The 24,250-nt window shown below is 40.2% G+C and overlaps 1 protein-coding gene across 8 annotated transcripts in view; it reads right to left on the bottom strand.

The window, feature by feature from the left end:
- ZMIZ1 (zinc finger MIZ-type containing 1) overlaps window positions 1-24,250 on the bottom strand; it is a 332,546-nt gene that overhangs the window by 258,503 nt on the left and 49,793 nt on the right. For 7 of the 8 annotated variants that reach the window (XM_074544741.1, XM_026799542.2, XM_026799541.2 and 4 more), the window contains exon 2: window positions 23,548-23,679. The exons of the other annotated variant lie outside the window; for it this stretch is intronic. The gene's annotated coding sequence lies outside the window, so the exon portion shown is untranslated. The remainder of the gene's footprint in view (window positions 1-23,547; window positions 23,680-24,250) is intronic. 8 annotated transcript variants of the gene reach the window in all.

Consider the following 24,250-nt stretch of genomic DNA (forward strand, 5'->3'; position numbering starts at 1 on the left):
AAAAGGAAAGTACTGTGCAAAGTAAGTTCCTCCATGTCCTCATCTGTGTTTCACTCTCCTGAAGTCTTCACTTTGTGCTATGGCCAACCATTCCTCTGAAGACCATAACACACATATGGGGAAATATGGAGAACACATACTGAGCAGCTCCTGTTCTTAACACTGCATGTAAAATGAAGCTGAAAGAGTGAGGTTTTTGCTAATGAGACAATCGAATGGCTCACTGCTGTCCTAAAAGCTGGTTCCACTCCTGGCCACGCTCTTCTGCTGCCAGCCTTGTGCTGTCTCTGTCATTCAACAGACTACAGAAACCCATTCACTTCAGCTCAGCAAAGACTCAGAAGGGTCGATGTCTTTGGGCAGTTTAGTGAGCTGATTCAGCTACATCAGGAAGACTTAATGGTGGGCAGCTACATACTTGCACAACTGGAGGGCTGACCTACTCAAGGGGATGCAGTGCAAACACAGGGGCAGGAGATCCATCTTCCCCTTAGTTGGTGGCTTCAGTTATCTTGCAGAACTTCACTGAATATGCTAGATCACAACCATCCCACAACTCTTTCCTTTAACCTGACCTGAGATACTTGCACTACCGAAAATATAAATAAGCATTACAATTACATAGGTTTGCTCTTTTATCATCCTACAGCTCTCCTCAAAGTGCAGACCTTTATTAGAACATCAGCTAATGTGTTTATATATTTCCTTGCACAATAGTACTCTATCTTTAGTCACAAACAAAAGACTGACAGTAAAGCAGACAGCACTTCTCCCAGCATTAATATATTATTCTACAGTTATGTTAACCTCTCAACTCTCTCTTGTAGACCAATACACTTAAAACAGTCAAAGCCTTTTTGTACCTAGTATTTCTTGACCTGGAGTTCTTAAACTCTTGTCATGTTCTGCCCATTTCCTCTGCTGAAATGGCTGACATCCCAGCTTTTATCTTCTTTGATGCTTTCTTTATCCAAATAACAACCTAACCAAACTGCCCAGAAACTTGCTTTTTACTTGTCTTACAGATTACCACACAGTCTTAAGTACAGACTGAAAGAAGGGAGTGAAAAAAAGTATCCTACAACATCTTCATGTTAAGTCTTACAAGATTCTGATTTCTCTGGGTACACTAGAGCTCCTTCTCATGGGAACACCATGTGGACAGCAAGGGCAGGAGAAAAAAATTACCAAAAATCAGACAAAAAAAATTCACATTTTCTGTAAACTTCACTATGCTTTTATGTTCTTGCATTTGAACTTTCTGATGAACAAAATCAGAAAAATATTTTCCCTCTTGTTCTTCTAATTCTTCGCATTTAATCTCAGTAGAAAAACAATTCTTTAAAAATCCAGTATTTGGAATAATAAAAAGTGGCATTCAAACAGGCAATCCAATGATTTGAAAAAGTCTGTGTTTTTTCAACAATTACTTAGTTGAGAGCAATTTCAACAGTTTACTGTTCTTCCCCCTATGCTACCACAATTATAACTTCTCCTTGTACAACAGACAATATTACATGCGTTGGTGCCAGAGACAGATTGCCTGTACCTTTCCAGTACGCCAGGCTTCGAAGATATAGTCAAGCTCAGAAAATCTAATGCATAAAAATCCCACAAGCAGATAAAAGTCTGAAGTACATAGATAATTGATAGCAGACAAAGCAATGGCCAAAAGCAGCCCAGGCTGCTGCCAGAAGGCACAGGGCTGCCCCACGACTGCTGCTGCAGCTCTCCACACTGGCTGAACAGGAATAGTAGTAGCAAGGGGAATGGCCGGCGAGGTGGGAAGTTTTCCAGAACGAGATTTACAGCCCTGCTATTTAAATATACCTTGCATAATAGCAAATGAAAAGGGGTCAGTACTAGGACAATACTCTGCAAGACTCAGTTTATAAAAATAAAGCAGACAGCTTGAACATGAAGTACAATTTACACACCATTACGGAGAGAATTCTTACTTTTTCAGCACCATGTCACCTTTTTTGTCTATTTGAAAAATCTTTAGTTCATTTCCACCCTTCTGCCTCTGAAAAGAGTTATAAAAATCTGTAGCTCAGGAGAAAGAAGATTAAAAAAATTAAAAGAAAAAAATCAGGAAAAAGGAAAAAGAGAAGGCAATGTCATGCACCAATTATTCTGAGTGTGTGTAGAGAAAGTGAGTGGTGGGATGAGGCTGTGAGCAGGAGAGCAGACAGTCCTGGCTGATGGGGCACCACTGACCCCAGCAAAATTATTCCCTCCATCACTCAGGGATGTGAGTGCTGCTCTTTCTCTATCCTCTCAAGAGGTCACCATCTCTCACAGGCTACCACACCAAATCCCCAGGCTTCTCCTAGGCCAGGCTTAAGGAAAAGGTTTACAGAACCCAGAAAGGAAGGTGGGAACAACCACAGCTACTCCCACCAAACACAAAATTTCTATCTCCTCAGTCTCTCTCATCTGTACTCAACTCTGGGGTTCGTTTTTTTTCCACAAGGCTGTGAAAAATCAATGAGATTTGTGCTGCAAACTGATCATTATGACAGGGAAAGCTCTGCAATGAAATTCATTTGTGTAACTCTAACACCACTACTTAAACTCCCCCACAACTTTAGGGAGCAGACACTCAAGAACTAAGACAACAAGGTGTGAGGGCTAAAGCACCTTTCTAAGCTGAGTCTTCCTTATTAAAGAAAATTCGCTTTGAAACAGTTTAAATTAAAGAAAAACAGCAGAGATGTGGAGTGAGAAATAGTTCCGTAAATGAATGAAACCAGACTCATACATTTTCTAAATTACATGCAGCAGCAAAGATTAAAGATTCTGATTTGTCCCCTGTGTTTTGTCCTCATTTCACCTCCTCACAAGTGTAGCACTTGACTATCTGTATTTCCATAAAATCTCAAACACTAAATATGGAAAGTCTAACATGAATATGGAAAAGAGAAAGCCATAATGAGAAACAAAAAAGCTGGCTGACATTTTAACCCACAACTAATAGTTAAGTAGCTTGCACCAAAATAAGTCCACTCTGAATCAAGCGCCCTTGGTCAGTTCAGCAGGTGCACCACACAATAGACGAAGCACTGCAGCAGGAATTGAGATCTGTTTTCCGTCTTTAACACTTCACTTTTCAACATGATTTGTGACAAACTATGTCTCTCGTGGAAGGAAAAACAGGGACTCTCAACTGCAGACTCAAATGTTGAAGTTTTGGGGCACAGACTGCTTGTTTTTGAATGACCAAGATGGGGGTCATCCGCCACTGAAGATTAGTCCCTGCTGTAATAGAAATGGTAATGAAAGAACTACAAGAGGGTCTCATCATTTAAAGCACTTGGAGCTACAGCCTGTTCTTCCTACAGAAAGTGCTCAGCTCTCTGGGGGAAGTGGCACACATGCACCAGAACTCCATGTTCAGTATCTGCAGTGACATCAAACAGCAGACACCAAGTAAGACCACACACACGTTCCAGCATTTGGGAGCAGGACAGTACACACATCACAGTGCTGCACCTGATGAACAGATAGTGTGCATCTGAATGGCATCTACCTGACTCACAGAACAACGAAGTACAAGTCCAGACACATGTGATTACAGGTACAAAAACCCTCACAACACCACACAAGAATCACATATCCATTTTACTCTTCCACAGGCTGTATTACTAAATTGCTGCAAATCCTAACCCAAATCAGTAGAAACTTTAGTACATAATAAGAGACTGTATAGCAACTAAATAATGACAATTATCAGTTACTCAATAAAATATTTTTAAAAGATCAAAACATACAAACCCCATCCAGTTTCATTAGATTAAACGACTTTATCAGACAAGGTTTGTCTCCACTAGCATTAATTAAGGAGGTTTGGAACACATTACAGGAACAAAGTGACCAAGCCCACCATAATGGTTTGATTTGCTTTCAATCTGCTTAGCTGCCCTCCATTCTGGGTCAATTTGTACTTATTCCTAGAGAAGAAGCAGAAAATACAACCAGAAGAGTAGATATCCCATGGCACAAATGTCTTCACCATAATTCTTTTCCTCCTATTACCACACTAGTGGAGCTCAAAGATCGTGCCCACCACTCCTCAAACATCAGGAGCATATTGTGCAAATGTCATCAAGTGAAGGAGAGAGTTCAATTTCCCCAAGAGACACTTCCACGAGAGAAAATGATAGACTTCATAACAAGTCTGCAATGCAAATAAGCAAGTTGAAAGCCTTAATGGTATGACTCAACACCATTTTAAGTGGGCAGAAGTGTTCTGTTGCGTCCCATTGCTAATTTCTTCTTAAACATTAATTATACTCTAGTGAGAGGAATTATGTATTTGCAAGCAGGTATCGGTGGCCTGTTGAAACAATCATGCTGTGGTACATTTCTTCATAACAATGGAGGAATTTCTGTTCTCTGAAGACCACATTCATTGGTAAAAGCCTATAATATATAAACATATTTATAAGCACACAAAATGTATCATAACAATTTTTGGTCACAATATTCAGGAACAATAGAAGCTACAGACATGCAATATAGTATTTAATTTCGGCGTTACACATTATATTTCTTTCAGAAGTGACTGGATTAGTGGACCCCTGTGAAAGAAGACAATTCATTCCCACAGAGAACTTTTAAACATACTTAGGAAGGTTTAAATACTGAGTTTGGAGCAGGTAGAAGCTAAGGCAAGCAGCTTGATGCCCTCAGTTTAAGAACAGACTGTAATGAGGAAGAGAATGCAAATAAAACTGAGCCTCAGAGAAAATGGAAGGAGTTTCTCAGGGACAGAAAAGACTACAAACTGTTTTAGGCAACTCAGAAATCCACTGAGTTGGATAAAATCTGCTCTCAGGTTAAGACCCACCTCAGAAACAGAGCAGAAAAGAGCAAGTTGCTCATAAACTCTTATTTTCACTTTTTCAATTCAGCATGCTTTGTATTTCTTTTTTCTATTTAAAAAAGCAATTACTCCAGTACTTATTTTAATACAACTCTTGCTTTCAGAAATTAAAAGCTTTTATGTTTTTTTAGAGTAGTTCACCATTGGAAAAGGTCTAGGCACATCCAGCTCTGAGCTCCAAGTAATTCAGTATCCTCTTGGTTCCCCTACCAAAAAGATAATACCTAGCAATCTAGATTGGTCCTAGGACCAAATGCCAAGTGGCTGGAATTCTTTTGGATGAGGCACTAGCCACACAGGCATATAATAAACCCAAAATATTACCTCAAATGCTTGAAATCATGACCTTGTCTTTATTTCAGATGTCAAACTATTTTCAGACTGGATTTTGCAGCATAAAGGAAATGGAAAATCCTGAGCAGGACCTCTAGACTAGAATCTTTGTGACTTCACCGTCAAAACCAACAGTTCAGCAGGACCAGATTAGAAAGGCTGAGCACAAAGACACCACATTTTACTTGCTGTTTAACATACCATTCTTAAAACATATGAACAAAGACTAAGCCATACATGGTACCCCTTTAGGAAGTGTGCTTATCCATGCTGTAAGAGCTGAAGTAGTAATACCAAATGCTTGCAAGAGCCAAGTTCTCCTCCTGTAGACCTCAGGTGTATGATTACACTGCTCTGACATGCCCATGCTATTCCCGGAACAATACAAATATTTCTGCAAAAGGTTGTGCTATGTGAACGTACCAGAGGAGGGTAGTATTTGCTTGGGCATCTCTCTATGGCATGCCATTGTGTTGCTTAGGAATGCCTTAAAATAGCAATCAATTGCTGAACAGTTTTGTTAATTTGCATGTCAATGATTTTCTCAGTGTCTTGGTCCCATACAAGTCTACCATCATGTTTTGACCCTTTTTTTTAATCTCCAGATGACATTCAGGTGGGAAGAGTATAATGGTCAGGGCATCTTCAGCTCCCTCCACATGAAAATTTCTGATGGAAAGTTGACTTTTAATGTACAGAAGAGTGACAGGTCTCCCAGATTGTAACCTCAGAATATTAGAAGATATATTTGGACATTTGTACAGGGGGACCAATCTACTTTCAAGAAAGTCTGTCATTTCACACTAAAAGATTAACAACAAATCTTGTACTACTGCGGGATTCCCTTGTTCCTTTCTATGAAAGGACATTACCACTTATTCTTCTGTTCCCTCATTAACATGAAATCTGGAGGTTTGAAATCTCAACAATTATGACAGTAATCACAATTTATAATCAAAATAAGATTAAAAACTGGTTAAATTAATATAACATGCTGTTTTCCTCAAACAGCAAAAGCTAGAAGCCTGCTGAAATGCAGCATTCTCATCACAGCAGTGAGTGTTCTGTGCTTTATGCTGCTCTAGCAGCTGCAGCCCATCTATTTGTTTTATTTGGCCTTTTGAACATCTGCATAACTTGCATTCTTCAGATACTAGGTTACTTCTTTCTCTGGATGTGGGGGTGGAGAAAAGGGAAGGGTGACAGAGCCCAACAGCATACCTGATTTTGAAATCCACCATACCTGAAGTCAGACACACAGACTTCCAAGCCTTAGATATTTTATACTCATAGAAAAAATGAATAAAAACCTTTATTTTCAGGTACAACTTTTAACAATTCGCTTCTAGATATGTATAACAAAATTATTAGTAAGAAAGCCAGCACAACAACCATGCATTCACAGCTCCAAAAACATTAATTCAGCCAACTCCTATGGCTTAGTGGAAGTTATAGTCTGTGAAGAGCTAGAAGAATAATTAACAGATCACCTCTGACCTAAAGTCTGCTAATTATTACAACTAAGTCCCTTAGCACAGTGATAGCACAATAAATGGGCATAAAATATGCAGGTCTTGCTATGGACACTGTTTAGACTATTGCAACCACTTTGTTAGAAGTGTGGGTCCAAACCCATCACCGAGAATTATTTGCCCTTTTTTTTCCCTCCCCAGCCAGTACTTCTCAGGCTTCACTGCCTGCTCCAATGGCTTGTGACAAGCACAGGAAATGAGAGAATGAGAATCACTGACACCGGTGACAGAGGAAGCCAGGCAGTGAGAAGTTTGCAAGATTGTTTGCTGCCGTAATTTGCCTTGGTGCATGAATTAATACCACACCAAATTTTACTCAATCCTACCTACAGTCATATGAAAACCAGCAAAAGCTGCCTCTAGACTCTGAGACAGTATAATCTACTGAAGGAAAGTACAAATCAAAACACTGTTCAGATTCACAGATCAGATTCACTGTAAACTACCAGAGTTCCAGCAGATTCACATCAATTTATATAATTTATCTTATGAGTCCAAATAATGGTAGCTCACCAAATCTCTAACACAGACTAGTAAAGAGACTAGGAAAAACCCTGAAACTAGGGTAGGCAGTGTCAACTCTCCAGGAAAGGACAGGCATATTATAGAAAGGAATAACCAGAGCTGCAGCAGTAGCCATCAGCTTCAGAAGCAGCCATGATTAAATAATACATCAAATTAAGACACACATAAAAACATGTCATATTTCCCACTACAGTCCAACTGCATTTGTTTAATAAAAAATAGTTTTTTTCAAGAGGTTTCAACTTCTTTCAAAGTTACACCTCATTTCTAGTTAGTCATGAAGTTCAGATTACAAACTACCTGGTCTTTTCACACATTGCAACACTCATTAAGAGCCAATGACTCCTGACCTTGGATTAAGAAATCTGAGGCAAGTTAGATTGTCAGCCTGAAATGAATGTCACTTAATTGCTCCATCAAAACATTAAATGTAACTCTGAAGAAATGTTCACATCCACAAATAATTATTTTTCCAACTGCACTGTCTGACCTAATTAAAACCCCTCTACCTACAAATCTTGTCCTGACAATTAAACAGAAATCCCTCTGTCTCTTCATTTTCACACTAAGTACCAGTTTTAAATTTCTAAAGCAGAGAAACATCAAACCAAAATTGTTTCTTAAGGTGATTTATTTCTCATTTTTGCTTCGATTTCTTTAATGAACAACTACAGCCCTCAAAAGATGACAGCAACTGGATAGAGGCATTACAACAATTCCCATCTCTTTTCATGTGGCAAGTAGGTAATGCTTCAAACATCTTTAATTTCCCATAGCCACAGGGGACTTGAAAGGAATCCAAGAGAAACTTGTAGACACTACTGAAAATCATCAATAATCGCAGCAGCCTTCTGGTTTCAGCCATATTGACCATTCATATCTTCTATCACATAGGGAAGAGTGGTTGTGGATGACATCAGACATTTCAAGAATCATTTCATACACTTAGCTCTTCCCTGCAAACAGCTCATCTCCATACATGTGAGAGAGATGGAAAAAGCTGGAGGAACTCTTAAGCAAGAATGTTTTGCTATTAAACTGGGCAAGTAAAACCTATTATAACAATTCACAAATTACTGAGAAAAGTCTCAGTTAAATTGCTTAAAATTTCCTGCATAAATAATTCTCTGACTGGGAGAGGTTGTTTTGAAGAGGAAAAAGAAATGCAAGAGAAAACAGATGAATAGCTGATCACAGATGCAGTTGATTTGGACCATTTAGATAATAAATCCAAAACCTGTAAGTGGGCTTCTGACTTCATAATGGAAGTGCCAGTCAAGTTTAGCTGTCCTCATCCACAAAAAACCCAGCCTCAATACACAGCCAATGTGTGTGTGTCACTATTGGTAATAACACTTTTGCACTAATAAACAATAAATTACACTTTCTCCTTTCTAAAGAAGCTGGGTTTTAAAATCAACTAGAACCTGATCTTATTGTGATGTCTTAGTACAACAAATGTATGAAGGATTTTGATTCCATCAGTTTTATTTTCCACCCTTTTAACCTATTTGATTCCATATAAAATACTAAAGAACTCACTTAAGCAATCCCTTGACTTCATTGGGGAACACATTACCTACACTTCTTTTAGCACAAGCACACGTTGAGCACGAGAATGCTGCAGACATTGAGGTTCTAAATGTTGTTTTATTATCCTAGCAGCAAGTCACACTATGAACTGCAATAAATTCCCTTAACATGTTATTCATATTCACGGTCATATTAGGTCAAGTGCTTGTGAATAAACTCTAGAGGACAGAGGTCTGGCTTTGAGACCATTGTTACCAATTGGTTGCATTTTAATAGATCTATTATCCAGCTCAAATTGCAGAGCTGTGACTTAATTTCATCAGGGACAAAATGTTTGTAAGATAAGTTTGAAAAGAGCAAGAGGAAGAAAAATAAATTTGCATCTACATAAGTATTCGTAGAGCCACCCAGACACAATAGAAGATGATGATGTTCTGGTAACTGTGACACCACACTAGTACACATGCTTCAAGTCACTCCGTTAATAATAACGTTTTGCCACAAAAAATGCAGACCAGTGTAAGTGATGCAACCATTTACAATCTTCAAATATAATAACCAAAAGCATACATCTGCTCAATACAAAACCATTGTAAATACTGCTGCTCCTCAACAATGTGATACAAACACAGCATCTGAATTTCTTGAATACCAAATTTTAAAAGTCCATCAGCTCCTTACAGGATAGCCAATATCCTTTTTTCTCATCTTAATGCTAGCCAGTTTGCTGCAAGTGTTATTTAATCTAATTATGGAATATATCTCATAGCATAAATATTCCAAGCTCTACAGCAGGCTTCCATTTGTAACTCAAGAGCAGTATAAAAACAAGAGTTAATTGCCTGTACAAATATTTCAGGGTAGCGTTTACGTAATCTACAGTACATTAAGTACCAGAGTTGTGCTCTACTGATAGGTGAAAGAACAACTCTAAAAGGCAACTGCGTTGCCAATTAGCTTTCAACAAATATGTACACAAGCTGTGCTTGCAGGCTTGGGCTCAGCTTCCTCATTCTCCTCAGACTGCCTGCTTTTATAATGGTGAACTCCTTTCTACCCAAATGCCCAGCTAACTTCACACTGAACAAGGGAAGATGGCATACTTTATTTAGTTGGAGTTGTAACCCATCCAAATTTAAGATCATGACCTGTGACCAAAACCACACTCCAGTCACAAGGACTGAAAACAAATTCCTTCATCATGTTAGCAGGGAAGAGAAATAAACAAAAAAATTAAACTGAAAAATCTTCTGTTGTAGTTAGTCCAAAGAGGATGAGGATCTGTTTGATAAAAGCATCCCACAAGTCCCAGCTCCTGTGTGTCAGTCCTCCTCAAGGAGGCTGAGCCAAGAACATGTACACCCACGTGCATTAGCTTCTGCAGCAACACCATGTTTTTACCCAACAGAGTTGTACACAAATTAAGAAATAAACTTAAGTTCACAAAACCACATGAAGAAATTAATGTTTGCAGTCTTTGGGCAAATCTGCATGGTGCTCCACCCAGAAAACAGTTAAACTCCTTTTAACTCAGGAAAGCTGATTACCTTGGGCAGAGCCCTGTGCCGAGGACACTGCTGCTTTGCTTTGGGTACCCAGATTTTATCACTGGGCAGTAGTTTGGCTGTCACTGGACAGCAATGTGCAAATGCATTGCTTTCTCTTCATAACTTGGTGTGTAGACTACAGCTACCCACATTGTACTGTAGTAGGTCGAAAAGAAATAATTTGCAATTAGCCTTCCAATAAATGTTAAAACATAGCTTTCTGCAAAGCTTCAAATATCCAGCCCTTTTCATAAAACATTTTAATCCCAGCTCTCCTGTTCCCCTTCCACTCCCTCAAATTTAAAAAAAAAATTATTGCAGTTACTAAGATGGAAACATTCTGCAGAATCAAGAGAGTTAAACCAATTCCAGAATTCTGCTTCATAAATTCCTTTGGCTCACATAATTTATGTTATATAAATTATAATTTTGATAATAAGGCAGCTGAAAATAAGTCTAGTCTTGTAAGTTGTGTGGGTGTATGGTTATGCTTATATAAAAGTTTAGTTAGCCACATTACTTCATAAAAAGTATGTATGTTTAAGTATGTTTTCATGGATATCTATGCTCTCTGTGGGCATGTTTCCTTCAAGTATTTAAGAAAAGTGTCACTATGCCATATAGTGAAACTTCAAGCTTGTGAAACCTTTTTGTTAGGTAAAAGTCAGCAAAGCCAGTTCTTCAGCTAGTAACCTCGTTGCTATTAAACCGGCTGGAGAGGGAGAGAGAGGAAGGAGGCATGGTGAGACATGAAAGTGGAGCAGGGAGCTGTGTGCCCGTGCTACTGCTGAGCTAGAAAAGTAACTTCCCTTTCATTTTCTGTAAAGCAGTCCATATCTGGACTCTGTTACAACAGAAAGAATTGCCTGATGACCGTTCTCAAACAGCCTAAAGATACCAGAGAATAACCAGCTGTTCCTTTGATTCATTTATGTGCAATGGTCAGTTTAACATACTGACCATGTGGGTCCTTCGCTTGCTAATGCGGTGAACTGCACAAACAAGCCCCCCCTACTTTTTTTCTCTTTTCAGTGACTCTTTTGGAAATGCATTGCTCTCAAATGCCAAGCTGGCATGTCTGTTTCCCAGAGTGGCTTATCTCCCTACAACTTTAGCCTTTCTCCAAACAGGTATTTGAACTTCTGTTGAGGGACAGAGATGCATTTCAACAAAACAACACAATCAGCTTAAATTTACCTTCAAGTGCAGCAATACTGAAAAACAACTCAGACCAGCTTGTGTAGCTTAGGTTGTGTGCCTGAGACAACGAACACCTCCTTGCTCCCGGGTGTGACAGGCCACTGCCTCCCTTTAGGCAGGATGAACAACAGCAGTCCCAGTGCCACTGCGCTGGGACAGAGCTTTCACACCTTTGCACTTACAGTGACACTTCCTCCAACAAAACCCCAGCTGTTCACATGCCTTTACAGGTCTTTAACAACAGGCTTTAAAGACCAAGTTCAACTTCTCAGATAAGGAAGAGGACTCAAAAACTCATTTCTGATGCATCTCTTCCAGATCACAGAAGCCTTGAGATGAGTAACATACCCATGCACATGGTGGGTTAAAGAAGAAAATCTATATACTGCTAAGTACACAAATTACTTGGAATGCACTGCAACAGAATCAAAATAAAAATGTAAAAATACATATGGTGACTGGACTAAATAATTATTAAAGAAGGGCCATAGGAGAAGAATAATTTGCAGAAATGATACAAGCCTTGTAAGAAGCTATGTTATTTTTATATTATTTTTTAGGTTTCAAAAAAACCCATAGTATATATGTATATACTATGTTTGTATATACATATAAACATACAGTTTCACATATCATACTGCAGTATCTAAGTAGTCAGATATTTTATTATCTCCAATTACTCACACAGTAACATATGTTGCTGTTTTAGCTTACATTTAGATGTACATAATCATTATTCTCCATACACTTCAAAACTTCCTTGTCCTTCCCCACACACTACATACACTAGACCTTTCCAATTATATCAACTGCAGTTTTATTCCAATATAATGATGGCACAACTTGTACCTTATATGTATATAAAACAAGCTATGCACCAAATTTTACTACTTCTTCCTAGAAAAAGGTCTGAAGAGGAACAAAAGATTCATGCTGCTGCTCTTCAATAAAATACAGTTGTATCCTTTAGTTTTTATTTAGAATTAAAAACACTCATTTGGTTTAAGAAACATGTGCTTTAAAACTATTTCTAAACTTCTCTTTTAAAGTTTCCTTTTATGTTTGTGTAACTGTCAAGTTTGTGATTTTTAACATTATTATAGCAGTAAATACATGAAGAGGAAAAAAAAATAGACTTAAGAAACAGGAACATATCCAGTCCTCTGCCATTCCCTCTAATCCTTTACACGTCAATATAACTTGTGGTTAATGCTAAATATCTAGTGCTATCATGGAAGGCAGCACTTAGCCCTATCCATGTACCTTGATATTAAGTGTTGTCAAAACGCTTTCCTTGCTACCACAGTTTAAGAAAATTAAACTGATGGCAAGAGGAAAATTTTGGAAAACTAAGGATGTTCACACACAAGGATCTCCAAACTCTGAATTCAGAGCTATGTGAATAGAGTATCCACCCAAATCGCTAACAGCCAGAAATGATGCCAGTCACAGGAACTCAGGTTTCCCCCGGGCAGCTCACTCACTGCCCAACAGGTCATCTACAGAAAAGCTCCTTGCAACTCCCCACTCCTGTCTCCCCTCAGAACCACAGCCAACTCTTCAGGCAGTACCCTGGGCATTCTACTGCTTCCACACTGATGACAAGGTGAATGTGGCAGCACGCCCTCAGAATATCACTTGAAAAAATAATGACACGCAAAACAACCCAACTATGAGACTCATCATTTTGATAGCGTGCTGCAGATCAGAAATCAGCCTACATCTATTTAAATATATGTAAGGTGGCTGTTTGGCAGATGAAAGTCAGAGCTGCTTTCATCTGTCTTCCTGCTTCACCACCCCTCCACTATGAAAGACAGAATTACTTCACTGAAAACACTGGCAGGTGAAAGCTCGCACCAAAACAGGGAAATCTGTAGCAAACCAGAGGCAGCCCTGCTCCCTCCCTGATGTTGATGGGCACGTAGAGTATCTGGCATGTTACCTTCTTCCAGAGTTCCCCCTACACCCTGCACTAGGAGCATCCACAGATCTTCTGTGGTGACACAGAACCAGGCCCTGAGATGGGTGCTGGCCTCCACTCCCAGCAGCTGCTCTCAGCTCCTGCTGTGTGCATGCACAGCTGGGGAATCAAGGCAGAAGCCAAAGCTGAACAGGGAATTTCAGGGCTCTCTGCCTCTGGTGGGTTCACTCCAGCAGCTTTGTCATCAGAGTGGCAAAGGTTAAAAACCAAGGGAAGGAGAATGAGTGGCAAGAACAGCAAATGTTGCTCAAAAGTATTTCATGTTCCTTCTATGCGCGATAAATGTATAGAAAGAACGAGCTGATTTTTGCACCTTCACTCTCCCAGGTTTAGTTGCATTCCTTTTCTGCTAGTTCACTCCTCCCATATCAAAAAAACCAAACAAACAAAGCTCACAGTAAAAGAACCCCTAATATCTGCCCTAATTTCAAAGTCGGGAATCCTTCTTTGCTTCAGTTCCAGGACCCAAAGCTGCACTAAGTTTGCAGAATTTTACCTTTCTGATGCATCACATCAGTTTTAGACAGTTAATTTGTCTCTCAGTAACACTGATCTCTGCTGCACTAATTTTAGAACAATCTAAATCAATGCTGAAAACTGAACAAAACTATTGAAGCACCATTGATAAAGCTCAGTTAAAATCCTGTGCTAGCTTTTCTCAATTGATATTTGAAACCATACCACTCATCAATATTATGGATTAATATTGACTTTTACTCTTCAGCTCACAGTATTTCTCCAGCTGTATTTAGTGGCTATTACTAAAATTATCTGCATTTTAATTTCTCAGCATGCACATTTTTCTACTACTTTCCCAAAAGATTTCTTTTATTATCATTTTTTTGGCCCACTGCCCTCCCTCACAGTGTCCACAATCCGTGGAGAAGAGATTGCTGATGGCGTTATCACAGGCAAACAGAATGAAGCTAATGGTAACAGGCACTCCTTGCTAGGTAATTATTATAGGAGAAGGAATGCAAATGAGCCCTAATCTGTCTCACACAATGGCAGAGGTCTCAGATTTGCATTAAACCTTTTGCAGCTCTCCCAGATTGGGGACTGCAGATAATGCATCTGCAGCCAGGCTGCCCCAGTGGTTATTACATTGTGCCCCAGCAGGTACAGTGTCCCTGAATGACTCTCCCCTCCCCCTTTATATCTCCAGTCTCCTCCTCCTCCTCCCCTCCCCCCCCCCCCAACTTTGCAGAAAAAAAACCCATGCCATTTGGCTCGATTCAAGTTTACAATGAAGAAGAAAGCAGCGCTGTTTTATAATTATAAGAGGGAAATGGACATCAGGAAATCTCCATTCTATTCCCAGCTATGTAGTTCCCTTGCCAGGGAACTGAAGGAAAATAACTTCGCTTTTCTGTGCATCCATGTGTTCAGTTAGAAATACAGGGTTGGCATTTGTAGTGGCCCAATAGACTCTTATTCTACAGAGGCACCTGCTGAACACTTCCAGGAAGCTACTGCTAGGCTTCAATTGAATCTTGGCTGAGCTCATGATAAGCTGCGGTCCTTCAGAAGAACCACTACCTAGATCTCAACTCCCCATCTGATAATGGGTTGTAAAGAATGATATTCTTTTTCAGCACTGCATTCTGCTATAAAAACACCTAAACTAACACCTGCCAGCTGAGGCCATGCTCAGGGCTCACACAGGTGTCTGCCCACTAGTAGATCTTAAAAGAAGGTGTAGGAACTATGATTGAGATGTTCGGATCACAAGCCACATAGCAAAAGGTTTTCCCAAACCTTATCTTTTCTAGCTTCTTCCGTGTGGCTTGTTTGGATTAGGAGCATTGGAGTCAAACGTACTGAACCTTTCCCAAGTGAGTCCCTGGTCTGAGGTCAAAACTCCTTACCACCATGAACAGACTTCTTCCAACACTACCGCCTTCTTCCTTAGATGCTCATTTTCTCCTGAGACATTTTTGTCAGATAGGGTATTTCCCAAATTGATCTTCAGGAATCAAAGTTTCTGCCATAGAAATGCAGACTAGAAAACAGAGACTACCAAACTCTAAGTGGGCATAAAAACTACTCAGCATATTAAAACCCAGACAACAACAATACCAACAAAAAACCCAAAACAAAGGAAAAGAACCACCAAAAACAAACCAAACAAAACAACAACCTGCTCCCAAATATCAAAACAATAAATTATTGCCAGAAATTAACAAATTTATTTTTACAGCAGCAATAATTAAAAAAACACACCTGTAGAAAGTGCTACAGTTTTTTTTTGAACAGCATAGAACAAGTTTGTTTTCAATAATCAAAGTTTTGCTTATTTTCATCTCATGGTGCAGTAGGTAGGGCAGTGCTACTTCTTTATACAGTTACTGGAATACATTATACATGTCTCTGGGATGGTCTCTGATAGCTGGTATCCTCAAGCAACAGTCATCACACCTAAACAATCAGTTTAAAAATGCATTTATTTTTAAACAGTGCTGTGGCTCTGTTATGATATTGAACAATCTTCTTCCATTTGCACTGACATTTAAGGTTCTTGCCACTTGGAAGGACTGATAGGGCACAACATTATGAATGATCAATCTTTACATCAGAAAAGCAAAAGCTGTCTTTCACTGGTTAGTTCCCATAAAACAAGAAGGGGATTTCCACTCATCTGGGACAAAGCTGAAAACATTTTCCCATATAGTCTGGGTACTAACTTTGCAACACTACAAAGCATTTCATTCAGAACACAAGAAGAGGGTATTATTACATTATCAAGGCATGGCAAGCATCAGAACCTGCAATTTAAATTTTAACATACTCAGGATCAGATTTGTCACAGATCTCTAGGCTGCTCCTTCCCAGTGACCAGTTACTACCAACTGCCCACTGGCAGTTAATTTTGTGCCATTTATACGTGCACAAAAACTTTGTTCCAAACCCAGATGCAGTTGTGAAGAGCCTGATAGACTCACCCTCACTTGGACATGAAGGATTACCACATTGCTGCTGGACCAGCAAAAGCACCAGGGCAGAGAAAGTCAGCAGGACAGCCCAAACCAATTTTACTGCCACCTGAACACACCCAGCTGACCCTGCCTGGAGTGGCCTCAGCTATCTCATCTCCTCCTGCAGATCTGGGGCAGTGGAGGGGGAAAGGGAGGAATTCTGGAAGATAAGGAACAGGGAGCACAGATGTCTTCATGGGGAACTACTGCTCACTCTGTGACCCTTGGCCCATCACCAAAGCCATGCACTTCAGGACCACTCTCACATTAAGCATTAACTCAGGCAGTTCAGCTGTGTTGCTGAGTAGCCAGTCAAATATTTACAAGGGTTTCAGAAGGTGCAAGATTAACCTCATCCTTTCAGTGTACAACCCAATGTCCACGATTTCATACCCTGTTTTGCAAAGCAAGAAGTCACAATTCCAAAGCTTTGAGACTTGCAACACAAAGTCGTTAGAAAGAATAATCCAAACAGGAAAAGTAAGAGGGACTCAATGCACACTGTAGACAAAATATTGGCACCACATAGAGTGCTGGCAAATAGAGCAACATGCTGTGTTCCTAAGGGAGAGAACAAGTAAAATCCAGCTCCTAGAGTGGTGATGGCAACCTCACCTGAACAGCAGCCTTTCCTTTTGTCCAGCTGCCTCCAGGTCATTTTACAGTAAAGACAAAAACTGTCACTGCACTTTCAAGGATCTCAACAGCTTTCCAGCCCTGTGCTCCCCCCCACCCCACCATTCTCAGCTGCCTTTTGAGAGTTTCCCTCTATAGCAGCATTCTCGTTTCAGGGATTCAACCTTTCAACTGAAGCATGAGAGATCGCTTATACTGCTGAACCGGTGGAGCTGCCAGCCTCCCCTTTGTTGCACAAGGATTTACACTTGAATGGCGCTGAGAAGCAGTCTTTTAAGGAAAGGCTGGTGGGGGGGGAAGACAATTTCCTTGCCAGCATCCTATTCGCAAATCACATTCACCTACCAGCTCAGCTTCTCCAGTTCACATAACTACCGGAACCTTACCGAACTGGTAGTTTCTAAGTTTACTTCGAGGTGACTTTAATGAATAATTTGTTAATTTTAGCTTATTTCAACAAAGATACACATAGCCTTAAGTAAAGTTCATTTCGAGCCTAAATGTGGGCACTTAATGTAATTCAGTCCAATGTAAATTACGTCATTATCTTAATCTGTGACTCATTTATGTATTTCCTATTATAGCCGTGCACATCATAGTCCATCGAATGGTTTCTACAGCTTTTCCAGAGGGACGCCGGGGAACAGCACAATGGCACAGATGCACTGCAGAAAGCCATCTGAAACAGGAGCATGCAAGCCTGCTCCAGTTTAACAGTGGCACGCTGGCTTTGGCCCTCTACTTAACCATTCACACAAGCAGCACCAGCCTGGTACATTTCTGTTCTTAAGTTGCAAATGGGTGGATAATTACTCATTGGTTTCAGGCTATGTTAGCAGTTAGCAAGCAGGATCATATTGCTGCCTTTCAAACAGCGGCACTCTGGTAAATCCACACAGCTTTTTGTTTGTCTGCTTGGAAGCATAAAGCCTGCTATCTCCAAAGAAAAATAACAGCATCCGAAGTTTGAAAATTGGCAAATGCTAATCTGGCACAGAAAAAGATCTGTGAGGAACATTCCTTCTGGTTTTAAAATGTTACACCTGCTTCTGATTAGACTCTATTTCCTGAATTCTGAATTGGCCACATGCTGAAACACACAGACAGCAGAGCCGGCAGAGTGCAGCACGAAAAAGGCTAGCACAATCCAGAGCTGGTGGCAAACCACAGCCCCCATGAAAACCACATGTGCCAGAGACCAAATATTTTGCGTTTTGCTTACTGCTAATAAAGCTGCTTCACTTCATTAAAAGCAGCTTATCATTTTATCTACTCACTCTGATTAATTAGCCTCTAGTTAAAATGAATGAGCACTTGATTCGAGGATTCTATTAATGTGACACTGGTGAACCACCACTCACATACTTCTTCCATCCTTTTCCTTTTCCTCTCTATCCTCCCCACACCCAGTGTCTTATCAGATTGACATTTCCAGAGCCCTTTGGGAATACCAAAACACTTGTAAGACAGAGGTGAGTAAGGAAATGTCCTACAGTCCAAAATGCTTCCAAGGCTCAGTTTTCCTGCTGGAATATACAGATGTATGTCATCTACTTCTCACTGTAATTATGATCACAAGCTTGGAAAGAAACACTTGGAAAAAAGAAAGAGACAGGGAAATAGATTGTGTTGCTGGGAACACGGGCAAAACGACAATATCTTTAGTACATACAACTTATTTGTCCTTCCAGAATAAAAATTTTAACTATGAAGCACAAACAGCAGTCAGTTCCATCAAAAACCTGACTTTCTTAGAGAGCGAAGAACTTTCTCCCAAGCCAAATACCATGTGCTGTATATGCATAAAGACAGCTTCTGCTACAGTATATGCCTACAGATTTCACAGTGGCATATGACCGCCAAAATCTCAACTTCTAGCAGCAAAAACGTATGTCACCATTATTTAGCCAAGCATCTGAAGACTGAAATACATCCTAGCTGCTCATTTTGCTGGAAAACAGTGCTTTGCTTCATATACCTAACCTACTTTGTAATCAACTGATTTTATTATAACTGTTAGAAATACCCAAATGTATTTGGGAAACTTTAAAAAATAAAGAAAACCCAAAGCCACACACCTTCCCTTTTCCTTCTTTAAAATGTTAAGCTTCCACTCTTGCACAACAATGCCCACCAGAAGACTGAAAAATCATAAGGCTTCAAACTGCAACAAATCTGTATTTTGATAGAGGAATGGAAGGAAAGAAGGTGAGGAGAAGGGGAAATAAAATTTTCTGGGTCATTCTAACATTTAGATCTAATCTGTTTAATCAAGAATAGTAACTTAAATAGTAAGGAAGTGACTGGAAACTTTCTATTTATGTTACAAGCAATTTAAGAGATCTCTTTCAAGAGAAGAGCTTGGTTAGGGTATGAACTGCAGACTACAAGCACAAGCTTGAAATTCACCATCCAGCCTGAAAGGCTGTATGCAAGAAGGCACCAAAGTAAGCTCTGGTTTACATCACACAGCAGGGCAGTAACTGACCATGAGTCACTGATGCACTTCATCTGGCTTTTAAGGCCATCAGTACCAGATAAAGATGTTTTAGGACACATTTTACAAAGCACTTTGCAGTATAACTTTGCCTGGCAGTTCAAATCTGCACAGAATTTTCTAGACAAAATGTATTCATGGCAAAGCTTCCAAGATGAAATATGTTCTGTCCTGCAGCTGGCAAGATATTAGTGCAGCTCTCTACTGTAATGACTGGGCTAACTGAACAGGAGTCTTCCCGTGGGCTAAGCCAAAAAGGGATGAGACAGGATGAATGATTTCTGCTACCACAGCCTGGGCTGCAAGTAGTACCCAGCCCTCATAATACCCTAGGCAGCACCACATAAAACCATGTGTATGCCAAACAGAGGTGAAAAAATAAAAACCCCTGGAAAACGTGATTTTGAAATATCAACTCATGATTGAAGTTATTTTTCCTTCTTCACTAAAGCTTGAGATTTAAGTCTTCTCTATATCAGAGTAAAGAATTAATACCTGTGACGTTCATGAAATGAAACTCCGAAAAAAATCAAAGGTTGTCATAAAAAGCAAGAGAGGGCAGGCTTATTGTGAAGTTAATGAAGTACTTAAAGACCTTAAGCAGTGGCAAAGTCCTGATTTAAAGTGGGACATGGTTAAGGGTTTGCAAATTGAGAACTCTGGAAGAACCTGTCATCCTCTCCTAAGGTGCAATACAGCTTCGACAGGCACATCATTTTACTGAATACAGTTATTGAATGAGAAATACTAACCTCAGAGATCTCAAAGGATTTGAGAGAGAAAAAAATCTACGACCTGAAACAAACACAGTATTGAAATGCTCTACAAAAGCCCAAGAACTGTGAACTTGATTTATAAATGAAAAGAAAAATACAATTAGGGCAAACTTCCAACTGACAGCTAAGTTATTACAAAAATGGTGTTTAACATGCAGTATCACCCACCCAAAATGTTAGTTAGTAGCAGTATCACCTTTCCTTTGGAGATGGCCCAGGTTGATACAAATAAAAACAGAAAATTGGGAAATGATGAGGGAAATAAAAGTTCTCAATAAAAAAAAAAATAAGTGTGAAATAGTCATTCCATATGCACTGATACAAAACATCTGAAAAAACCTGAATGGAGGTAGGATTCCTCTTTTAACAAACAAGAAACTTGAAAATTATCTTTGCCCAAATTTAGTTAAGAAGAACGGGCAGAGAAAAGCACAGCATTGAAGGCAAAAAACAAAACACAGCAAACTGTGGCCCACTGGACAGCCTGATCTTCTGTTGCCTTTTCCTTGCCCTGCCTCTCCCTCTCCTTTCTGACTGCCTCCTTCAACATTTCCAAACTGAGGAGGAGTATTTGTTCCCCATCCTCCACCTCTACTGAACCTGCTCTAGTCCAACACATGGGCAAGAATTTCCTCTTGCTTTGGTTCTCAAATTTCACTGTCACATCCAGCCTCTCCCCCCAGTGCTTTTCACCCGAGGACTACAGTCTGCATGACTGCATTTGATAATACAGACTCTGCTGCTTAAATACCGTACATTTGCAGACAGTTAAAGCATGTTTTATAAAGGTACCATAAAGGGGCTCAGCACCACACACTTCCTGGGCGTGCAAGCCTGCAGCAGCTGGAAAGGGACCCTGTCCAACACAGGACTGTTTCCCTCTCCTCACTAGGATGAAAAGGAGCACACAGAGACAAGGCCTTTATGCTGGAGCCCTTCCCAAGCCACAGCTTCAGAGCAATGATCTGTCTGACATGTTGCAACTCAGGAAGCATGTACAGGAAAAGGAGGAGGGGAGCAGCAGGCAGGGATTCCCCTCCAAATTTCCAGTGCTGTGCAAGAGGGACAAACAGATGTATCCAGCCAGAGAGAAATAGCTGTGCACAGCCCCTCAGCTGATCCTACTGAACTGAGCAGTGGCATATGTTGGGAGGGAGACGATAACAAGAAGCGATGCTCACAATCCTGCAAGAGAGATCTAAAGCTTCCCTCAGCCCCCAGCCCAGGGAGTTTGAAGGCATTCAGAAACAGTACAAAAACTCAGCTGGAGCTATGAATCCTTATAGAATCCTTCCTCCACACATGCAGCTCAGCCAAGCCTCCCACATCTCAGTGTGCCCCAAAATTTTGTGTTTCAAAGGAATTTTAGAGCCTTTGCTTGTTTGGGAGAAAACACGTTCAGAAGCCACAAGGCAGCTCCTGCAGGTTCCTCTCAGCATGCCACAGCATCAGTGGTAAAGGCAATGCCTGCCTGCAACAGGCAGCTGCATTCTTTAGTCTGGCACCAAGCAGGAAAGCTATCATCCATTTCTAAGTTAGATTCAGGGAACCAGCTGGGGACCAACGATTGCCATTTCTGAAGTACACGAAGAGGAGTGTAACCAGCTTTTCCATAGTAACGAAGAATAGCAGCCTTGAGTCTGACACTCCTGCTGCATTAAAAGATAGGAGACAAAGAGAGAGACAGGTAATTACATAGAAGGAGCCCTGGGGAAATTGCAAACTCCTTGAGAACCCTTTAGCTGGTCCGTATGTTTCTCCTTGTCTCTGCTTCAGCTGAAGGTCCCCAAGAAACACTTGCCCATTAGATCATTAGCTTTATTGCAGAAAGTAGCCAGACAGCTGGTAGTGGCTGTTCAATAAAGACTTAGCTTGCCTCTACAGCAGCAAGAATGAGATGGAGAATAAGAAAAAGAACATCCCAAGGCACATTACCTGTCTGGAGCTTATCCTTGATACGTTAGTGTACTTAGTCAGCGTGAGGGTCTGACAAATGAACTCTGACAAATCTTGCTGGGGCAATTTAAGACACTATTGCATCACACTGTCTTTCAAAACCCTTCACAAATGTTAACACCATCAAGCAATCCAGTAGGAAAACTTCTATCATGCACTGGCCTCTCCAATTCACAGCCTAGCAAGTTAGCATAAATCCCTTCTCAGTGCTGGATTAAGTTGAGATGTCAATTCTAACCAGAGTGGCTGAGGTCTAGACAGAAGATATTTCCTCCACTACAAAGAGCATTAACATCTATCACAAAGATGGAAGAGGAAATGACATCTCAAAGCACTACAGCTCCTAAGCATATACAAATCTTTAATATTAAAATACATATGCAATTTGTCGAGCAACAAACTTGAGTCTACTCCTGCAGCTCACAATGCTCTATGAATCAGCACTAATTTTTTGGACTTGATATATCCCCAACACAAACTGAATGCCTTGCAGTGAAAAGATGGACATGGATTTTCCGATCACCACATAACTACAAAATTCAATTCCTCTCACACAACACATTTTGCACTTCTGTCCAAAACTGAAAGAAGTCCAGATAGTGAAAGACTTGCCATGTGTTTCACCATTCAGAACTAGAGTTGGGCTTCCAGATAGTTCCTGTCTTATCTGTCAGGGCTACAACCAGCCACAAAACCATGACAGACACCAGAGAAGACATCAAGTTTAAAAAACTAACCAGAACAACAACTAAACCAATCTGTATTTGTCCAATCAGAAGTACATTTGTGATAATAACAAAAGAAGCTTTGAGATTCTTCAACTTGCCTTCTCCAGACCTAACTCTGTCTTTCCATCCAAGCTGATATTCAGGCAAAGGTTTAGTTAATCAGTCTGCAATACAACAGTTTTACTTTTTTTCCTCTACAAGTATTTAAAATATATCTCATCTTCTAGATTTTCTCAAGGGACAGTATCCTACACTTAGTAGTAGAGCAAGAAGTGCACAAAGCTCCTGTTTGCATTCCAGCGCTAGAAGGGCAACCCACATGAACCAGAAGTTTGGCTAAACTCCATGAAGACAAACTTCTTCTGCCATCACCTGTCCTTCCAGAAGGAGCAGAGCAGGCAAGACACCTTGAAAAGCAGATAACAATTACCCCTTACCTTTCTGAAGAGGCCACCGCCAATTAGCACATTCCTGGAGCTTCTGAATCAGGCAAGAAGAAAGGAGGGGAGGGTGGGGAAAAAAAAAGGGGGAGGAGAGAGCTGTTTTCTTCCTCAGCACAACAGTATTTCCTGAGGGGAGAAGAAAAAATGTAGAAAAAAGGAAATAAGCATTAGCTTCCATGATTTTCAAAGAGGCTACTGATTACAGCTCTTGCTTGACAGAGCTACTGTGCCACTACTTCTGCACTTCCAAAATACCAGTTTAGGGTGTCCTGTATTTTCTCCATTGTCACCTTACCAAAACAGGGACTATGAATGTCAACCACTACTAAGAAAAGCAAAGCGATTCCTGTCAGAATGGGAAAAAGCCCCATACTAGAATGGGTTAAAGTCCAATTCAGAAACATTCTGGAGGACTTATTCTATTAAGTAAACAAGCTTCAGCCAAGCTCACACCCACTTCTGTAAAAATTCAAATGAGCCACATTTACTATCAAAATAGTTGGCAAAAGGCAAATTCCAACATGCATACTGAACATACAGGTATATACCAACATTCAAGTGCTTATGTACTCTGCTCTGAGAGGATCATACCTACAATTATGAGGTATTTGCAATTAATCATAAGTTCTGCTTCTTTTTAAGACAACTTCTCTTTCTCAAGACAATCTATTCCAACTATATAAAATCTTTCAATAGC

Source organism: Zonotrichia albicollis, chromosome 7, assembly GCF_047830755.1.
Source record: "Zonotrichia albicollis isolate bZonAlb1 chromosome 7, bZonAlb1.hap1, whole genome shotgun sequence".
Classification (NCBI taxonomy): Eukaryota; Metazoa; Chordata; class Aves; order Passeriformes; family Passerellidae; genus Zonotrichia; species Zonotrichia albicollis.